The following is a 20,541-nucleotide window of genomic DNA, read 5'->3' as shown; positions in this document are numbered from 1 at the left end:
ATGAAAGGAAAAAAGGTTGTCGCTTACTACATTTACTCAGTACATACCATAAATCTGCCGCAGTAGGCATGACGTATTAATGTATTATTTCGTTACTATTAACTCTAATCGCAACATATTTCGCATACAGTATCCACATATATCAGTAAATGCGCCGGAAAATTTATGTCTCTTAACGACATACAATTCAGGAGATGTGACGTGGTAAACATCGAGGTGTGTGAAAAAGTGCCGCGTCAGGCATGACGTTTTGTTCTATTATTTCTTCACTACTAACACTATTCGCAACACGTTTCGCAAACGTCTTAAAAAAAGTATTTGTAAATGGGGTGAAGCAATTTTTCTGCTCCCTTTCCCTTTCGCAGCATTCAATCACAAGCAATATAATTTTGCGAGCATCGATACGTAATGCTGGTTTCCTTCTAACCGTAGGCCTACCGGTAGGGGTTGTTGGCGACTCCCGAGATGGGCCAGCAACTGCCTCTTCACTCATTTTGATAATGTTTAGCACAACTGCACAATAAAAACACGCAGAACAGTACAGCGCAAACAATAACGAAGCAGACGACAATGGCTACCTTGTGCAACACAGTCAGCTACGTAATGTTGGCAGCATTCGAAACTGCGTGCCTACCGAAGCCTCCCGACGTTTACCGACTTCTACCGATTCAGGACTAGGGAGAGGTCTGCCATCTAAAAGTTTACATACTGTAAGCACTCTTTCTCGGGACGGTCTGCGTGTATCATCAACCACCTTTCAATTCAGATTCTTCAGCATCTGTATGACACTCTCCAAAAAAAAAAAAAGCCTGTAACCGTTGTTCGTGCTATTCTGTTCTGTAAACTTTCAATACTCCAATAAGCCCTTTTAGTCCTATTTAGTACATGTCCTACACACTTAAGCTATAATCTAAGATGAATCGCACTAGTGATTTGGAAGCAGTTTCCTTCGCAGACTGCCGGCCGCGGTGGTCTCGCGGTTCTAGGCGCGCAGTCCGGAACCGTGCGACTGCTACGGTCGCAGGTTCGAATCCTGCCTCGGGCATCGATGTGTGTGATGTCCTTAGGTTAGTTAGGTTTAAGTAGTTCTAAGTTCTAGGGGACTGATGACCACAGCTGTTAAGTCCCATAGTGCTCAGAGCCATTTTTGAACCTTCGCAGACTGATTGCATTTCTCTAACACTCTAAAAACGAATACAACTCTGCCACTTACTGTATCTACGACTGCGTGAATGTAATAGTTCCATTTCGTATTATAGTGTAGAAGCTGAATATTACGTTTTTTCGTTCTGTTGAACACACAACGTCAGATTCCTCAACATTTAGAGCAAGCTGCCGATCTTTTCACGATCCGACAGAATACTCTTCGGGGGAAAAAAAAAAAAAAAAAACAACGGCGCACCACTAAGGAATTATCTGAATGGGAAACCGGTAGATGTGATGTATAGACAAACAATGTATTCAGTCTTCCACCTCTCACCATCCCGTCTTTGCTCACTACTGACTTATCATTTGGGCTCTCGGTATTGTTACAGGTGTTTCTCTTTTCTCCAATGGTCTCTTCTATTTTCAACATATAGTAATTATGAATAGAAGTCTCAACATTCCAGAGTATCTTGAAATTTATACAGCGAAAAGAAATACCACCGATAAGTTCTACGCTGGAGAAAATGAAATTTCGTCGTCCATTTAATATGCATGTTGTAAGACTACCATGCCTGCCCGGTTAGCCGTGAGGTCTAACGCCGGGCGGACTTGTGTCGAGGTCCGGTGAGCCGGGCAGTCTGTGGATGGTTTTTAGGCGGTTTTCCATCTGCCTCGGCGAATGCGGGCTGGTTCCCCTTATTCCGCATCAGCTACCGCATGTCGGCGATTGCTGCGCAAACAAGTTTTCCACGTACACGTACACCACCATTACTCTACCACGCAAACATAGGGGCTACACTCGTCTGGTGTGAGACGTTCCCTGGGGGAGTCCACCGGGGGCCGGGCCGCACAATAACCCTGAAAGAGTGGTTCGGTGTGGGGCGGTGGAGGGTTGAAGTGGACTGCAGCAGTTGTCGTGGGGTTGTGGACGGCTGTGGCGGTTACGGAACCACTCCATCGTCTCTAGGCCCCCAGTTAACATACAATACAAGACTACCGTAGACTATCATAAGTAAGCTACACTCTGGTAGTTTTCCTAGTAGCTTTGGATAGTTGTCGTACCCACCTTCCTCTACGTTAGATCTGTTCCATACCAATCGGGTGTTACTCCATAACGACCGCTTTCGTTGTGTATGCGATCAGTGTCTTACTAGACTCCATTTAAATCCGGAAGCTGTGAACCGCTTAGCAACTGAGATGATATACAAAGGGCTGGGTAACCTATGGAATAATTTTGGTTTGGCAAAGTTATCCTTTTGTTCGTTACTTAAAAATGAACAGTATTTATAGCAAAATTGAAACTGTCAGTGTTTAACTTTGATTTTATTCGGAAACTGTTGATTTCTAACTTGAAGTAGAGGGATGATGTAGCAAAAATAAATAAAACAGATTTACAACATAGAGCTATAAAAAGCAATTTTCTCAACAAAAAGGTAAAAATAAATAAAAACCGCAAAACAAAAGTATATCAAACATCGCTACAGTATTTCGTGAACTTGTATAAAACATGTTTCTGTTTAGTCATTATCACCTTTCGCATTTATCGATAATAACACGAAATTCTTGTGTTCGTCATGATGGAGAACGTTCTACTGAGTACAAAATAACAACAGTAATTATATATATAATTTTTTGTATGTGCATGTAAACTGTACTTGCATCAAATGTAATTTCTTAGGCTACACGAAACCAAATAAGTTGCACCATCGATTAATTTTTATTACTTATAAAATGCAATTTATATTCTGTAAGGGCACAAAATACGCAATGGACCAACACTGAATGATGTGCAGTTGTAAGTATGTAAAAAAAAAAAAAAAAAAAAAAAAAAGAGAGAGAGAGAGAGAGAGAGAGAGAGAGAGAGAGAGAAAAAGACAAACAAGTCGTCGGATCTCAGTTTCTCTCCTACATATTCATTTGTGTTTTTTACCCTACCAGCGCTACAAATACTACCCGTAACTCTACCATTTACTACTTCATTTACAAAGTGTGCCAAAACTACCGAATTTAGTTTTGGTGGAGTGCAACGCTACATGTCAATCTCCTGAGGTGAGGTGTTTACAGTCATGCTACCTGCTACAGTCCTGTTTCACTGTTGGCAGTCTATCCAGTTACGACCTGCGTGCGAGTCTAGTTACCTGCCACGCCATGCGGCCTAGAATGTTTACACGGATTTCACTAGTTGGCCTAAAAACATTCATTCATTTAGTGCACAACACAACAGGTCTTATAAATAAATAATACCGCATTTTAGTAGGTATAGTTCTTGATTACGACTCCAAAACTCTGGGTTTAATTCCCAGTGATTCATTTTTCTATCGTCCAGTTCTTCCCTCACCTCTGGTAGTGATTTGTTAATGCGAACAGTTTGTTTTGCGTCTTGCGAGGTATTTCTGTTGTATTACGTCTAGTTTACAGGTCGCACATTTTCTGTTCACTGACTGATATTTTTAATTACAGTTTATTAACATTTACAGATCAAATTTTGGTTCTGGGAAATGAAGGGCAAGGAATACACATATGGGAATGGATATTTCGCTGGCGTGTGTGACGTGGATAATCAGTTACTTGTTATGAATTACTACTACTGTTTCAGTGTATTGAACTACATGGGGAAAAAACGTAAATCAGTTACAAACTACGGTGTTCATACACTTTTTCAACGTCACTAAAGATATTCGGATTTAGGTTATGACATCTTCGATATCATTAACGATGATGTGGCGCAGACGAATAGAGAAATTCTGGATGACCCACTGAAGTTTTGGAACATCGATGTTGTCGATGACCTTTTGAATGGCTATTTTCAGCTCAGCAATGGTTTTTGGGTTATTGCTGTACACCTTGTCTTTAATATAACCCCACTGAAGAGAGAATATGGTGACCAATCGAGACCCATGCCAATGGCCTGGAGGTACCACAGAGTCAGCATGCGGTCCCCAAAGTGCTCCTCCAGGACACCGAATACTCTGCTGCTTCGATGGGGTCGAACTTCGTCTTGCATGATGCATATTTTGTCGAAATCAGGATCACTTTGGATAACGGGGAAGAGATCATGATCCAAAACGTGCAGGTACCATTGGGTAGTCACTGTGCCATCAAAGAATATCTCACCGATTATTCCGTGACTGGACATTGCACACCACACAGTCACCCATTGAGGGCGAAGAGACTTCTCCATAGCGAAATGCGGATTCTCAGTCCCCCAAATGTGCAAATTTTGCTTGTTGATGAACCCATTCAAATGAATGTGGACTTCTTTGCTAAAGCAAACCATACTGGTTTCCATCATGCGCCATGACCAACCGTGCAGTTTGAACGTCCTAACGCAAACCGGTCGAAGTTATGACGATTTTATTTCGTATAGTTCAATAATTGTCGTCCTGTAAGTTCCGATAGGTCACGAAATGGAAACGACAGTGAAAATCTGGTGAAACTTTGCTGAGAGATGTTGGTCGGTGTCTCTAGTATTCCTGTCGATCGCTCTTTCCAGTCCTGAGCATACAATGTGCACGTAAAGACGCCTAGAACAATAGTGTCTCTCGTCAAGGTGGGTGCCCACTGCAAGGTTCAGCCTTATTTCATGCAACCCCACATAACATACCTGTCATGCATTTTCTTCTTCGTGGAAGTTCTCGGATGCACACTGCAGCAGCAATGAAGACGCCCCTGCAGCGTTTTGGATGAGAAGTGTTTAATCATCCATCACACAGCCTAGACCTGGCTCCTTCTAGACGTTCATCTCTGCTCACATGAACCGCTGGCTATGAAGACATTTAGGCACAGACAACGAGCTGCAGACCAGCGAAGAGAAGTGGTGCAAAGCACATAGAAATGACGAGGGTACTGGGAAGCTGGTACAACTCTACGACAAATACCTACCAATGGCAGGCCACGATGTTGGGACCAGGGGTTTTACTTGAGACTTTGTACACATTTTGTAGATCATTAAAACAACATAATGTGCAAGTAATAAGGTGCACTGCTCTGGAAATTTCGAGAAAATCGCAAAGACGTTTTACGCGTCTATTATGTAGTTGATTTATGTGTGCGAAGGTACCGGCCGTAAGAAGTCATTGTGGTCAAGCGGTTAGCGTCCGCGCTGTGCAGGAATGTCGTGGACGAAGCGACATTATTTTTCGTCACTGGTCACATTATTCAATTTACATGGCATTTGAGAGGTAATGTAATGAAAAAAAATCACGTGCATTTTCAAGAAGTTCTAGTGAATTTCATGTTATTTGACTGTTTACTATTTATAATTTAATTTTCAAGGACAAGGGACAGACTTGGAAAGCCAGTCAAACCTCGATAAATAATGATGCGAATAACGTTATTTAGTAATATAATAAGTCACACTGTGCCAGATCACAAGAGTAATGTACAGGTACTCGTCGGATGTGATGAAAAAACATACATTACAAATTAAGATTTGTCCTCTCATAGATATTCGTCTTATGCAGCTCGAACACTAATCACTTCACCAGCATGACCTCTAATGTCCGGCACCTACACACAGATACATATGCCACATAATAGACGTGTAAAACTTCTTTTTCGATTTTCTCGGACTTGCCAGAGTAGTGCATCTCATTATATTGTTTTAATGGTCTGTTAAAGGTGCACAGAGTTTGAAGTAAATGTGTGATGCCAACGTCGTTGCCTCCTCTTGTAAGTCAGAGCGGCAGCTAGGTAGAGAAGTAACTGGAAGATGTATCAAACCGTTACGAATAACACATTTTTGATTGTCACGGTGGTTTCCATTTCGCGAACTATCGGACTTCACGTTCCGAATAGACCTAGTATATTTTTCATTTTCGAAAATCAGCTACTGTGGAACTGTCTTTCCAATTCTGTGTGTCATCCTTTTTCTAAGTGAAGAAATACGTATTCTGCTTTTCCCCAACATAAAAGGAAGTTGTTAGGTCCAGAATGACGCACTGAAGAAATATCATGCTGTGACGAAAAAGAAGATATATAAAGCTTGGATATAACGAACTTCAGTGTTCAAAATCCCAGCAAGAATACCTGGAATGGCTTCAGAACATCCAAAATAAAACGTTAAACTTTGCCGCTCCACGCCCATTGTTCCAGAACGTCAAGGAAATTGTGTTAAATGGCCAATCTTTCACAACTATTGTTTGGTGTTTGTCCGACGTATAGAGTTCACTATCTGCCACATTACATGTATAGACGTGTAGGAATGATATTCGTTTTTGCGACGTAACAAATAGTAAAGTAGAAGTGCTGCTTTGATGTTACTGTGAATGTTGTCTTCTCATAGGCGAAGACATTTCGTGTTGCGACGCTACCTGTGGTGTCACCGCCAGACACCACACTTGCTAGGTGGTAGTCTTAAATCGGCCGCGGTCCATTAGTACATGTCGGACCCGCGTGTCGCCACTGTGTGATCGCAGACCGAGCGCCACCACAAGGCAGGTCTCGAGATACGGACTAGCACTCGCCCCAGTTGCACGGACGACGTAGCTAGCGATGCACACTGACGAAGCCTCGCTCATTTGCAGAGCAGATAGTTAGAATAGCCTTCAGCTAAGTCAATGGCTACGACCTAGCAAGGCGCCATTAGTAACATTGCATGTATCTAAAGAGTCTCACTTGTATCGCCACAATCTCCAGATGTACCAAAAGGATGGATTAAAATGAAGTATTCCAGAAGCTACGTACTTTTCTTTATAGCATTCATTACGTATCCTGTTTCAGACCTCACGCCATCCTGCTTTAGCTTACCGCGTGCCTTTCGGCTTCCTCTCATTGTGTCTAGGCTGTCTTGTCTAGACACAACACTACCTATATAGTTGTACATCCCGCAGCCGGTTGCTGTGGCCGAGCGGTTCTAGGCGCTTCAGTCCGGAAGCTGCTACGGTCGCAGGTTCGAATCCTGCCTCGGGCATGGATGTGTGTGATGTCCTTAGGTTAGTTAGGTTTAAGTAGTTCTAAGTCTAGGGGACTGATGACCTCAGATGTTAAGTCCCATAGTGCTGAGTCATTTGAATCATTTGAACATCCCGCGCGCAGTCTGGTAAAAACATGGCGGCCGCCTGAACGTTGGCCACTCTCCCTGTGTACAGGGTGTTTCACAACTCTTACTCCAAGCCTCCAAGGTCGTAGAGGGTACTTACTACATACGTTTTTGGTATGAAACATATGTCCAGAAATATACCGTTTGGATGTAAAATAAAGCTGACAATCGGCTCACCTTCAAAACGCTCACTTCTAGGTACGCTACATAATGGAAAAGCTGCACAACGCATGTATACATCTACGTCTACATCACACTCCGCAAGCCACCTAATGGTGTGTGGCGGCCAATCCTGTTTCATTCGCGAATAGCACGTGGGAAGAATGATTGTCGGTAAGCAGCTGTACTGGCTCTGGTTTCTCGAATTTTCTCCTCGTGGTCATTGCGCGAGATGTATGTGGGAGGAAGTAATATGTTGTCCGATTCTTCCCGGAAAGTGCTCTCTCTAAATTTCAATGGTAAATCTCTCCGTGATGGACAACGCCTCTCTTGTAACGTTTGCCAATGAAGTTTGTTGAGCATCCCCGTAACGGTCTCGCACCGGTTAAACGAACCCGTGATGAAACATACCGCTCTTCGTTGAATCTTCTCTATCTCTTCTTTCAGTCCTACCTGGTAGGGACCCCAGATAGATGACCAGCATTCAAGAGTTTTCGAACAACCGGCTTATAAGCCACTTCATTCATGGCTGAGTTACATATCCTTCAGATTCTTCCTATGAATCCGAGTATGGCATCTGCTTTACCCAGTATTTGTTTTATGTGGTCATTCCGCTTGAGGTCGCTCTGGCTATCTTACAGTGGATATTGTTTGCAACAGTTTGATATCAGTAGTGTATCAGTACAGTAGTGGATTTCTTTTCCTATGTATGCGCAGTATGTTACATCTTTTTACGTTCAGGTTTAAATACCAGAGCCTGCACTATTCATCAATTCTCTGGAGGTCATTCTGCAGATGCGTATGCTTGAGCGTAAGGAGTAGTGTTAGCGTTCTCGCGTATTACAGCACTTGCGCCCTGTGCTTAATCCAGTCTGCCAAAGCAGACTCTGGTGAACAATTGACGCTTGTTTCAGTCAGCATGAAAAGTAATTTTCATTTTCCTTTAACACTGTCATATATTCGTGGAGTCGATAAAGCAAAATTAAAAATAAATAATTTAAGGAAAAAACGTTTGGAAGTTACGTGAAATAATTTGAGTGAAAAGTAAGACATGAAATAAATAAGAGAAACACTTGCCAAGCCTTTTAATTATGCTGGAAATCATATGCAGCAGCCAAGATTCTCATACGTTAGTGACGTAAGACCACTGAGTGGTATTCCGCCAGACAAACATCCTAAGCACATGAAATGTATTCGCAGTTGCGAATATGGACAACTATCAGCCGTACAAAGGAATGACGGCAATGAAAATTTATGCCGGACTGGGACTTATCGCGAGCGAAGGCCTTACCATTATGCATGCATGTTATAAGCACTGCATGGTATTTCCGAACAACACAAGCACTGCAGTATCATGTTTATCCGCCGACAATGGGCAAGCGACTTTCAACCAAAATGTCTCCCCATACATATGAGTATCCGGCACATGGTTGACGACGTGTGAAAAGTTTGGGGTTGGTCGTGAGTCATGCTCGGATAGTCTAATGGTAAGGCGACCACTCGCGACGATCGGGAAATCCGGTTTCGAGTCTCGTTGTCGTCATTCCATTATACTGCCGATGGTTGTCAATATTCGCGACTGCAAATACATTTCATGCATTTCATAACGGCGGTAGTTCGGCGCAGTGCCTGTTCCTTTGGACATGCATGGATATCCGAAGAAACACTGCTTCGTTGCATCGTATTTCTTAACGACGTAGGAACCGCAATATCGTAAATACCCCAAGACCCTACGTTAAACATTGAACTTTAAATTCTCAAGCGGCGCTTCATTTTGTGTACATGATTTCTAGCATCGCTGAAATGTGCGTCAAATGCTTCTCTAATCTATTTTATTCCTTACTTTCACAAAACATTTGACCGTATTTTCTTTTAGCTTTTTTTTTATTTTCAAGTTTTGTTCATAAAGTATGAAATATATCCATACATCAGTCCATATTCTGTTATTATTTCTGTTACTATTAATGGTGTTACGATGCGAGTCGGTAATCGTTATGGCCTCCGTCGGAGGTTAGAGTCCTCCCTCGGGTATGGGTGTATGTGTTGTCCCTAGCGTAAGTTAGTTTAAGTTAGATTAAGTAATGTGTAAGCCTAGGGACCCATGGCCTCAACAGTTTGCTCCCATAGGAGCTTACCACAAATGTGGAGTCACCGCCAGGCACCACACTTGCTAGGTGGTAGCCTTTAAATCGGCCGCGGTCCGCTAGTATACGTCGGACCCGCGTGTCGCCACTGTGATTGCAGACCGAGCGCCGCCACACGGCAGGTCTAGAGAGACGTTCTAGCACTCGCCCCAGTTGTACAGCAGACTTTGCTAGCGATGCTACACTGACACATACGCTCTCATTTGCCGAGACGATAGTTAGCTTTGCCTTCAGCTACGTCATTTGCTACGACCTAGCAAGGCGCCATTACCAGTTTATATTGAGATTATTATTGATGTATCAACAAGAGCGAAGTTCTCCAATTATGGATTAAAGTTAAGTATTACATCAACTACGTACTTTATTTGCTACTATTAATTCCCTTAACTGTTCCAGACCTCACGCCAGTTGCGTGAGCTTAAACGCATGCCTTTCGGCTACCCGTCACTGTGGATTGGCTGTCTTGCCAGTCCACAACAACAAATTTCCAAATAATCGTTATGTTCGAGTAGTCAAGTGTTACTTCCTAGCTGCTAATGGTAAATGTGTGGAAAGTAGCCAAAGGGATCTGTAACAGTAGGAATCTTCTGGCATCTGTGGCTACCTATAAGCGTGCGTCTACATACACTGAAAGTTTGTCGGTAGAGTCAGCCATCAACAACTCGGTGTAAAGTTCCACAGCAGTTAGCTACGCGGAAGTAATCACTGCTAGCCAGGCGCCCAAGAGCCCGCCGCTCGTATAACACCGACCTGGTAGTCTCCATTGGTCGGCAGCCTGGAGGTTCCACAATAGTGGCGATGTACAAAACGGCGCTGGCGGTGGTAGAAGGAAACTTCGAGGCGCCGGCTCTGGTAATATCCACAGACTACTACACTACAGGGAGTATATAGATCAATAGCAAGCAGAGAATATTTGATTTATGCTCTGATTCGATATTTTTTGACATTTCATTTACATAGGTAGCAGTAGCCGCTCGTGAAATACTTCAATATTCCCTCAAACCACTAATTAAGTTTTCCTAATTATCATCAGTAACTTCAAGAAATTAAATATCTTTGTTTTGCAAAACTGGACCTCACACTGATCAGGTTTTTTACCCCATTTGCCCATATCGCATTCTTCGTTTGGCTATGAAAATTCGGGCAAAAATCCGTTGTCCAATTTTAGCTCAAATCCCCAGTTAAGTTTTGTTTATTACCCTGATTACTTTAATCTAATTAAATCCCTTTTTACAAAACTAGACTATCGATGGTCAGTTTGATACCCTATTTGTCCATTTCTCATTCTTCATTTGGCTATGAAAATCTGGACAGAAATCCATTGTATAATTTCTAGGGAGTCTTCTTTTCAGTCTGCTCGAAAATTTGGCCGAATAAACATTCTTCCTTTTTACTTTCTAGTTCTGATGATGACCAAAGGTGGTAGATATCAGTTAACGACATAAAAAATTTTAATGTGGGAAAGCGAATGACGTTATGGAATATTTTGACTGCAATTCCATTCTGAATGTGCATGGCTTTTCTCTTACGTAAAGATAGCGTCCGGGTCTATGACCAGTCCCCTTCCCAACTCTTTTAACTTTGCTAATACAGTGAAGCCATTCATTCACCTTTGTAATGCTCCAAGGACAGAAACCCCAATTAACAAACTTTGTGGAAACTTATAGCAGGGAAGTGAGTCATCTTGACACTGACGGCAACTATTGACGATAAAATCTACACTGGTAATATTTTGATTAACACCTATATCATTTAAATACTGAGAATAGCATACAAAAAGGGGAGATAAAAGGAAAGGATTATCATAGATTCTTTATCAAACATCTATAGAATAAATTCAAAATCATATGAACGAAGGTTAAATCCAAGAAAGTGATTCAGTCAAAGATAACATTTACAATGGAAGAGAGTTGTAACCTCATCGAAAAGGAAATTCAGTGCGACTACAACGCAACTCGGATATGGTTCAAGTGGCTCTGAACACTATGCGACTTAACTTCTGAGGTCATCAGTCGCCTAGAATTTAGAACTAATTAAACCTAACTAACCTAAGGACATCACACACATCCATGCCCGAGGCAGGATTCGAACCTGCGACCGCAGCGGTCACGCGGTTCCAGACTGAAGCGCCTTTAACCGCACGGCCACACCGGCCGGTCAACTCGGATATGGAAATGTTCGGTTAGTTAGTTTCTCTTGAGTCGCTATAGAGTACTTTTGCGATAGTTGTCTGGATACAAACGCTATTAGATTGGTTCAGTTTTGGAAGTTTGATAATTCGTGAGATAGAGATTGAAGTATTGCTCAGTCATTCGACTGAAGGAAGTTAATCTTTACCGTTCTCAACGCGACGTTGCAGTAAGATGAGTGTTAGAATTCAATTGAGTGATATTGGTTTATCGGACTTAGCCTTCGTACTGATGAGCAGTTACAAACCTTGAGAGCCATGGATCAACCACAGAAAAACAATTCGTAGTCTTGAGTAGGACACAATAAAACGAAGCCACGAAGAAAGACAAGTACGCCGATTAGTCAAAAGTTGTCGTCAGCGTCACGATTACTGAACTGAACAGAAGTTAATCTTGAATGACTCATCGGTGTGCGTGTGTTGTAGGGAGAAGCAATAAATTACAGAAAGAACAATAAAATCTGAGTCAAAAAGGTAAATCTTACGTGTCACCTAACTCATTAAACGGACAATACAATGTGTATTAATGCAAGTTTATTGACTCTTTAATAATTTTAAGTGACTGAGTAGATGAATAAGGGACAGTGAAGAGTGATTAGTTTAAACCAATCTTACGGCGTATTAAAAAAAAGAATTGCTTCAGCACAAGTTATCTCTGGAGTTACGTCGGACCGTTGTTGATAACTGGACGTAGCAATGGAATAACAACGGAATAGTAGACAGCAAAATTTCATCCTCACTAAGTACGACGTGAAAAACGACCGTAATGATGAAATCAAGAATCAAGATTTTATTTCATCACGGAACTAACCGGGCATAAAAATAAAAATAAACGATTGCAGTTTACCAGTTCGCACAAGCTGAGAAGACTGTTGCGGACAGGTAACAGAATATTTCTAAACCACGCGAGGAGTTGTGCTCTTACGAGAGCTACAGGTGCTGCTCCACGTCACACCGACGGGGACGAACATCGTTACGAGTCGCATCTCCTCCCAGCGAGTGAAGGAGGCAAGGTGACGTCAACACCTGGTGACAGCCTATCATACGTTGCACAACAATCGCGTCAGACGAGGACTACCTCGCGGTGGACGAGAAGGAGAACTCGCTGCCACAGTCAAATGCTACAATAAAGTCAAAACGAGTGGCCCGACTGCTACAAACAGCCGGTATTTCCGTCGCTGCTTCCAACCGGAACGCGTAAATTACATTTCTGGGATACTAGGCCACGGCTCCAGAAAAACACAACTTTTCCTCGCGTTTCACCTCTTCCTGTGACAGACATCAAGGACGTAAACTTTACTCCCCCATACTTTTGGAGAGTAGCCAGAAAGTGTTCCATATGTTCGATGTACTCGATTGTTTACTCTGAGACGACCAAATGGTATCCAGGCGCACGTAAACCGGGAAATAACCTTAACAACTGCAGCAGTCGAGTTGCAGCCGTGCCTGGCATCTTTCCAGAAGACACTTTGTCCTGTGTACTCGAAGCGTGTTTTGAATGTCCTAGGTAGCCACAACGTATGGGAGTAACGCGACTGGTAAACAAAAATTAGTGCTTACAGATCTTTAGTGAAGACGTACGACTGGATTGGGAAAAATCTTCGCAAACAGGATTGAGAACGTCGCAGCCAGTGTATATACATCGTCAGAAGTCAAATTAGAGGGTGCGCCTCAAGATAACTTCGTATCCGTAATCTGAGAAAAATACCATTTGTGACTTATTTATTTGTAACAATCACATAGCGTGAGATAGCTAACACTGGCTACCCCCACCCCACCCCCAAAGACAGCTTACAACATAATTCATAGCGAAAACTGACACAAGTGGACCTACACTGTAATCTAAATCTACATCTACATCTACATCCATACTCCGCAAGCCACCTGACGGTGTGTGGCAGAGGGTACTTTGAATACCTCTATTGGTTCTCCCTTCTATTCCAGTCTCGCATTGTTCGATGAAAGAAAGATTGTCGGTATGCCTCTGTGTGGGCTCTAATCTCTCTGATTTTATCCTCATGGTCTCTTCGCGAGATATACGTAGGAGGGAGCAATATACTGATTGACTCCTCGGTGAAGGTATGTTCTCGAAACTTCAACAAAAGCCCGTACCGAACTACTGAGCGTCTCTCCTGCAGAGTATTGCATTGGAGTTTGTCTATCATCTCCGTAACGCTTTCGCGACTACTAAATGATCCTGTAACGAACCGCGCTGCTCTCCGTTGGATCTTCTCTATCTCTTCTATCAACCCTATCTGGAACAGATCCCACACTGGTGAGCAGTATTCAAGCAGTGGGTGAACAAGTGTACTGTAACCCACTTCCTTTGTTTTCGGACTGCATTTCCTAAGGGTTCTTCCAATGAATCTCGGTCTGGCATCTGCTTTACCGACGATTAATTTTATGTGGTAATTTCATTTTAAATCACTCCCAATGCCTACTCCCAGATAATTTATGGAATTAACTGCTTCCAGTTGCTGACCTGCTATATGGTAGCTAAATGATAAAGGATCTTTCTTTCTGTGTATTCGCAGCACATTACACTTGTCTACATTGAGATTCAATTTCCATTCCCTGCACCATGCATCAATTCGTTGCAGATCCTCCTGCATTTCAGAACAATTTTCCATTGTTACAACCTCTCGATATACTACAGCATCACCCGCAAAAAGCCTCAGTGAACTTCCGATGTCATCCACAAGGTCATTCATGTATATTATGAATAGCAACGGTCCCACGACACTCCCCTGCGGCACACCTGAAATCACTCTTAATTCGGAAGACTTCTCTCCATTGAGAATGACATGCTGCGTTCTGTTATCTAGAAACTCTTCAATCCAGTCACACAATTGGTCTGATAGTCCATATGCTCTTACTTTGTTCATTAAACAACTGTGGGGAACTGTATCGAACGCCTTGCGGAAGTCAAGAAACACGGCATCTACCTGGGAACCCGTGTCTATGGCCCTCTGAGTCTCGTGGACGAATAGCGCGAGCTGGGTTTCACACGATCGTATTTTTCAAAACCCATGCTGACTCCTAGTCTCCAGAAAAGTCATTATACTCTAACACAATACTTGTTTCAAAACCGTTCCAAATGACCAGTTTGCGAGATAACTGTAAATGCATGCTACTGACTTAATTCGTTGTAGACATCAGTGGAGAGTATTTCGTGTACCATTGTCCCTTTCCCGTTTCCCGTTCCAGCCTTGAGTGGAGAGCAGGTAAAACGATTCTTGGTAAACCTCTGTGTGAGCCCCGATGTCTTTAATTTTAGTTTCATGATCTTCCGGCATCACATACGAGAGGCGTTCAGTAAGTAATTCAGAACACACTGTTCTGAAAGCTGGTTGGTTTTATTCAGGATTCCATTACAATACATTATTCTCCAATCTTTGGGCTACAAAACCCTGCGTTCATTGTTACGGCATTACGCCACCTCACTGGGAGGGTCTGCATGGCCACATGGTACTCCCTCGAATGGGGCCTCCGGCTAACAATGCCACACGATCATTTCATTTAATTTTTTTACCATTCTACTGGTCGACATCGGAGCCAACGTCGTGCTGCATCAGTAAAACTCCCCATCACTCATGTACTGCTTTCCGCGGAGTGCATCCTTCATTAGGCCGAACAGATGGAAGTCGGAAGCAGCGAGATTCCGGCTGTAGGGCAGAGGAGGAAGAACGCTACAGTCAAGTTTTGTGAGCTCCTCTTGGGTGTGCACATTTGTGTGAGGCCTTGCGTTGTCATGGAGAAGGAGACGTTTGTTGACATTTTTGTGGCGACGAACACGCTAAAGTCGTTTCTTCCATTTCCTGAGTGTAGCACAATACACTTCGGAATTGATCGTTGCACTATGAAGGAAAACATCAAATCGAATAACCCCTTCAGAGCCCCAGAAGACGGTCGCCATTACTTTACCGTCTGAAGGAGCGGGTTTGAAATTTTTCTTTGGAGGAGAGGTCATTGTCACGGTCATCCTCGTAAAGCGCAAGCAACTCCACACAGATAGTCTTTCGTTGCTACGCCGGCCGTGGTGACCGAGCGCTTCTAGGCGCTTCAGTCTGGAACCGCGCGACCGTTACGGTTCGCAGGTTCGAATCCTGCCTCGTGCATGGATGTCTGTGGTGTCCTTAGGTTAGTTAGGTTTAAGTAGTTCTAAGTTCTAGGGGACTGATGACCTCAGATGTTAAATCCCATAGTGCTCAGAGCCATTTGAACCATCTTTCGTTGCTCTTTATGATTTTCTCTTAGACGGGGAGGAACCCAGCAGGAATATACCTTGTAAGGTTTCTATGGAATTTAGCTACACAAGGTGAACGTTAATAAAAGAGACAAACTGCAGCGACGGATTCTTGACCGGAAATGGAGGAAAAAGGGTCCTATCAATGTAAGTTTTCCGTGATTTTCCTAAATCGTTGCAGGCAAATGCTGGGATGGTTCCTGCGAAAGGGCACGGCCGACTTCCTTCCCCATCCTTGCCTAATCCGATGAGACCGATGACCTCTCTGTTTGGTCCCCTTCCTCAAATCAAACAAAACAAACAACAATGTGCGTCTGGAAACGCATCATTGCCACGGTAGATGGCGCAGGCGAATAATGTCTCATGTGTTCGTTTTGTGTTGCGGGTCGTGTGATTCACGTAGGGTACTGTAAGCAGCGGAATGGTCCGGTATTCACATCGGAAACAAGTCGAGATAGTGTCTGTCTACGGCCCAGCAGATGGAGACGGCCAAGCGACAGCATGGCTATACTAAAACAAGTATCCTCACAGGCACCAACCACATCACACATTTCAAGCCCTTTTTGGGCTCTTGTGTGATCACGGATCCTTTCAGACAGACGAACGTGCCGGGAGACGGCTGACAGCGCGTACACCAGATTTGAAGAACCAGTTTCAATAGGATATTGAGACAAGCCCTAGTATAACTCCAGGCAAGTAGCCTGCCAACATGGTGTAAACCAAAGTATCATTATGTGATTCCTGCATGACAACGGCTACAAGCACTATCACCTGCACGTGCATGGAGATCACTATGAACATCTGTTGTGATGTGGATGAGATGCAACTCTGTTCTGTGTTCCAGGACGATTTGCTGTCGTTGCATTCATACGTCCTTTTCCGGACAAATGTTAAGAGGACCTTCTTTCCTCTATTTCCATTCAAGCATCGGTCCCTGTAGTTTGTCGGTTTTATTAATGTTATCCCCGTATGCGAAATACTTTATAATCCTTTTCAACAACTTTCTCCTCACGTAGCATGCGCGTAAGATATCGTATTCAACTGCTGAACAATACTGACTGTGTGTTGGCCCTGTATTGCCCTTGTGAACAGTGTCGCGAAACAAATGTTTAATCGTAGTGAAATGCTGAATTTGAAGTAATGAGAATGAATCCAATTAAATCCCAAAAGAAACTGTGTGCAATGTCTGACTTGAAATATACTGCTTGAAATACAGTGCTCAGCTCGGAAGAGAATAACTGTTTAACATTACCTTCACTGTCACTGCAAATTAATCTACTTACTTAGCACATCAGCTAAAAATTCTGATTAGGTACTGTTTGTTCACAAGAATGCAAAGTGAAATCATCCCTGAAAGAAAAGTAACTTACCTCTTGCTCAACATGCTATTTTGTGTCTGGTGTACTGACGCTCTCGAAAGCAAGTTGAAATAAGCAAGTACAGCAGCCAAAGAAAAATAATCTACCCACTACTAAATTTTTCTTTGCTTATCAGAAACAGTCTGTGGCTGTGTACGGTGTAAGGTGCAGTGCACACACGACAACGTATTTAGAACTTTACTAAGAAGGTGGGTCTTACGTTAAAGAAAAGCTTTCTTGAAAAATATGACTCTGATTATTTTAAATAAAGAAAGTGCAACACAAGAAGCCTCTAACACTTACGAAATCCACACATTACAAAACATTAGACATTTAAATCAGTTGTATTATTTGTGACATAATGAAAACAAAGAGATCAAATTAACGCTGTTGTTGTTGTGGTCTTCAGTCCTGAGACTGGTTTGATGCAGCTCTCCATGCTACTCTATCCTGTGCAAGCTTCTTCATCTTCCATTAACGCTAATCATGAATATTGTTTGTTATCTAAGGGAAAAAGATTTCCTTCAGTTAATACACTCATGCTCATAAATTAAGGATAATGCAGATACATGGTGAAACAACGCTCTGGTGGGCGGTTTGCAGGTTTAAATCACCTCGGGGTATGACCATGCGGTGTATTTGACCTGCGGTCGTCGCACAGTGACGCTGGCAGCAGTTCACATACGCAGAGGTGTGTTGGTGCATGTCAGAGTACGGTGCAGCGAGTAAATGTGCAGACGTTTTCAGACGTGCTAATGGTGACTGTGTGTTGAAAATGGCTCAAAGAACACATATTGATGACGTTATGAGGGGTAGAATACTAGGGTGACTGGAGGCTGGTCAAACACAGCAGGTCGTAGCACAGGCCCTCCGTGTCCCACAAAGTGTGATCTCAAGATTATGTGAATGATTCAAGCAGACGGGAAACGTGTCCAGGCGCTACAGTATAGGACGTCCACAGTGTACAACACCACAAGAAGACCGATATCTCACCGTCAGTGACCGCAGACGGCCACGAAGTACTGCAGGTAGCCTTGCTCGGGACCTTGCCACAGCCACTGGAAGAGTTGTCTCCAGACACACAGTCTACAGACAACTGAACAGACATGGTTTATTCGCCCGGAGACCTGCAAGGTGCATTCCAATGACCCTGGTCACAGGAGAGCCCGTAAAGCCTGGTGTCAAGAACACAGTACGTGGTCATTGGAACAGTGGTCCCAGGCTATGTTCACGGACGAGTCCAGGTATAGTCTGAACAGTGATTCTCGCCGGGCTTCATCTGCGGTGAATCAGGAACCATATACCAACCCCGTAATGTCCGTGAAAGGGACCTGTATGGAGGTCGTGGTTTGATGGTGTGGGGTGGGATTATGATTGGGGCACGAACACTTCTGCATGTCTTGACAGAGGAACTGTAACAGGTCAGGTGTATCGGGACGTCATTTTGCACCAGTATGTCCGCCTTTTCAGGGCTGCAGTGGGTCCCACCTTCCTCCTGATGGAGCTGCCATCGTGGAGGAGTACCTTGAAACAGAAGATATCAGGCGAATGGAGTGGCCTGCCTGTTCTCCAGCCCTAAACCCCATCGAGCACGTCTGGGATGCTCTTGGTCGGCGTATCGCTGCACGTCTTCAAACCCCTATGACACTTCAGGAGCTCCGACAGACACTGGTGCAAGAATGGGAGACTATATATCCCAGCAGCTGCTCGACCACCTGATCCAGAGTATGCCAACCGTTTGTGCGGCCTGTGTAAGTGTGCATGGCGATCATATCCCATATTGATGTCGGGGTACATGCGCAGGAAACAGTGGAGTTTTGTAGCACATGTGTTGTGGGATGGTTTCCTCAACTTATCACCAACACCGTGGACGTACAGAACTGTGTCGTGTGTGTTCCCTATGTGCCTATGCTATAAACGCCAATTTTGTGTAGTGTCACGTTGTGTGGCACCACATTCTGTAATTATCCTTAATTCATGAGCATGAGTGTAGTTCTGACAAACAAACATTACATTCTTGTGTATGCGTTGGTTACGTATGGCTCCAGAAATCTTCTCCATCAATACAGTCAAGAAAATATTTTTAAAAACAAGTTTTCATCTCCATAAAGTGTTCCCTCTGATTCTCAAATATCAGATCTGCTTCTCTAAAATTCAACTACACGATACTATGCCTCTATTAAGGATCCCCCTAGCGCTGTACAACTGACAAGTGACGTAGCGCACCACAGATTATGTCAAACACAGAGTCAAGGATCTTGTCTACTACTCGTGCAGGGCGCTCATGCGTCTTTGTCCCAGTACAGTAAAGATGAAATTTACAACAGCAGAAAACATATGAAAACCTTACAGTCTTTGAGTACCCCAACTGGTGGACGAGTGTGTCAGCTGTACCAACAGAGACTTTTTACAGCGAGGTGTTTGAATCTTGTCCGGGTGGCACTTCAAATGAGAGTGTCCGCACGTTCCAACCTTGCAGGAGCGACAGCCGTGTGAAACCGGCCGGCGCGCCGGAGATCGGACAGGTTTCGCGACCTTGTTGCGATGATGACAGACGCCTTGCCGAAAACGACTCACCGCGGTTTTGCTCATTGCCAGGTCTCCGTAGACGTTCTACAAGTGCCTATGAATATCTGCGATCTTTATTTTTGCGCCAAAAGAAAGTCAGTGACAGCTCCGTGCTTGGAACGCACATCCGTTACAGACGCCATTTTGAAAGCTGCGTATACGACTGCCACGTATCGGAACTTCACGTAACTATAGAGGCAGAAGCGGGAAGATTTCACGACGTCCCACAACAAATTACGCATGTTTTCAACCTAAATTGTCCGAGAAAAAATGTGTTATATTACTTATTGTACGCCCCTCATACTTAGGAGGAAATAATACAATGGCAGGCTGTTCTAGGAACATAAGCTCACAGACTTGTTAGAGTGAAGTGCTCAGTGAGGCACATTGCCTCTCTTGTAACATCTGACACGTGAGTTAGACGAGCATCTCTGCGCCTCTTTCATTCTTTCTAAACTAATCTGCAACGAAACATGCCGGTCTTATTTGGATTTTCTGTATTTCCTCTGTCAGTGATATCAAGTTATGGTCCCATACTATCCGGATCGAAGCGCCTAGAACCGCTGGGTCACAACGCTGGGCGTTAATTTAATTACTAATCTCATTTCTGCCAGTCTACACGACTTCTACTTCCTTTGATTTACTGCCAGACCATATTTTGCACTCAGCTGACTGCCAAATAATCACAGGCA

This window comes from Schistocerca americana, chromosome 3 (genome assembly GCF_021461395.2).
Source record: "Schistocerca americana isolate TAMUIC-IGC-003095 chromosome 3, iqSchAmer2.1, whole genome shotgun sequence".
Classification (NCBI taxonomy): Eukaryota; Metazoa; Arthropoda; class Insecta; order Orthoptera; family Acrididae; genus Schistocerca; species Schistocerca americana.
The sequence above is the reverse complement of the archived record's forward strand: the minus strand, read 5'-3'. Positions refer to the sequence as shown.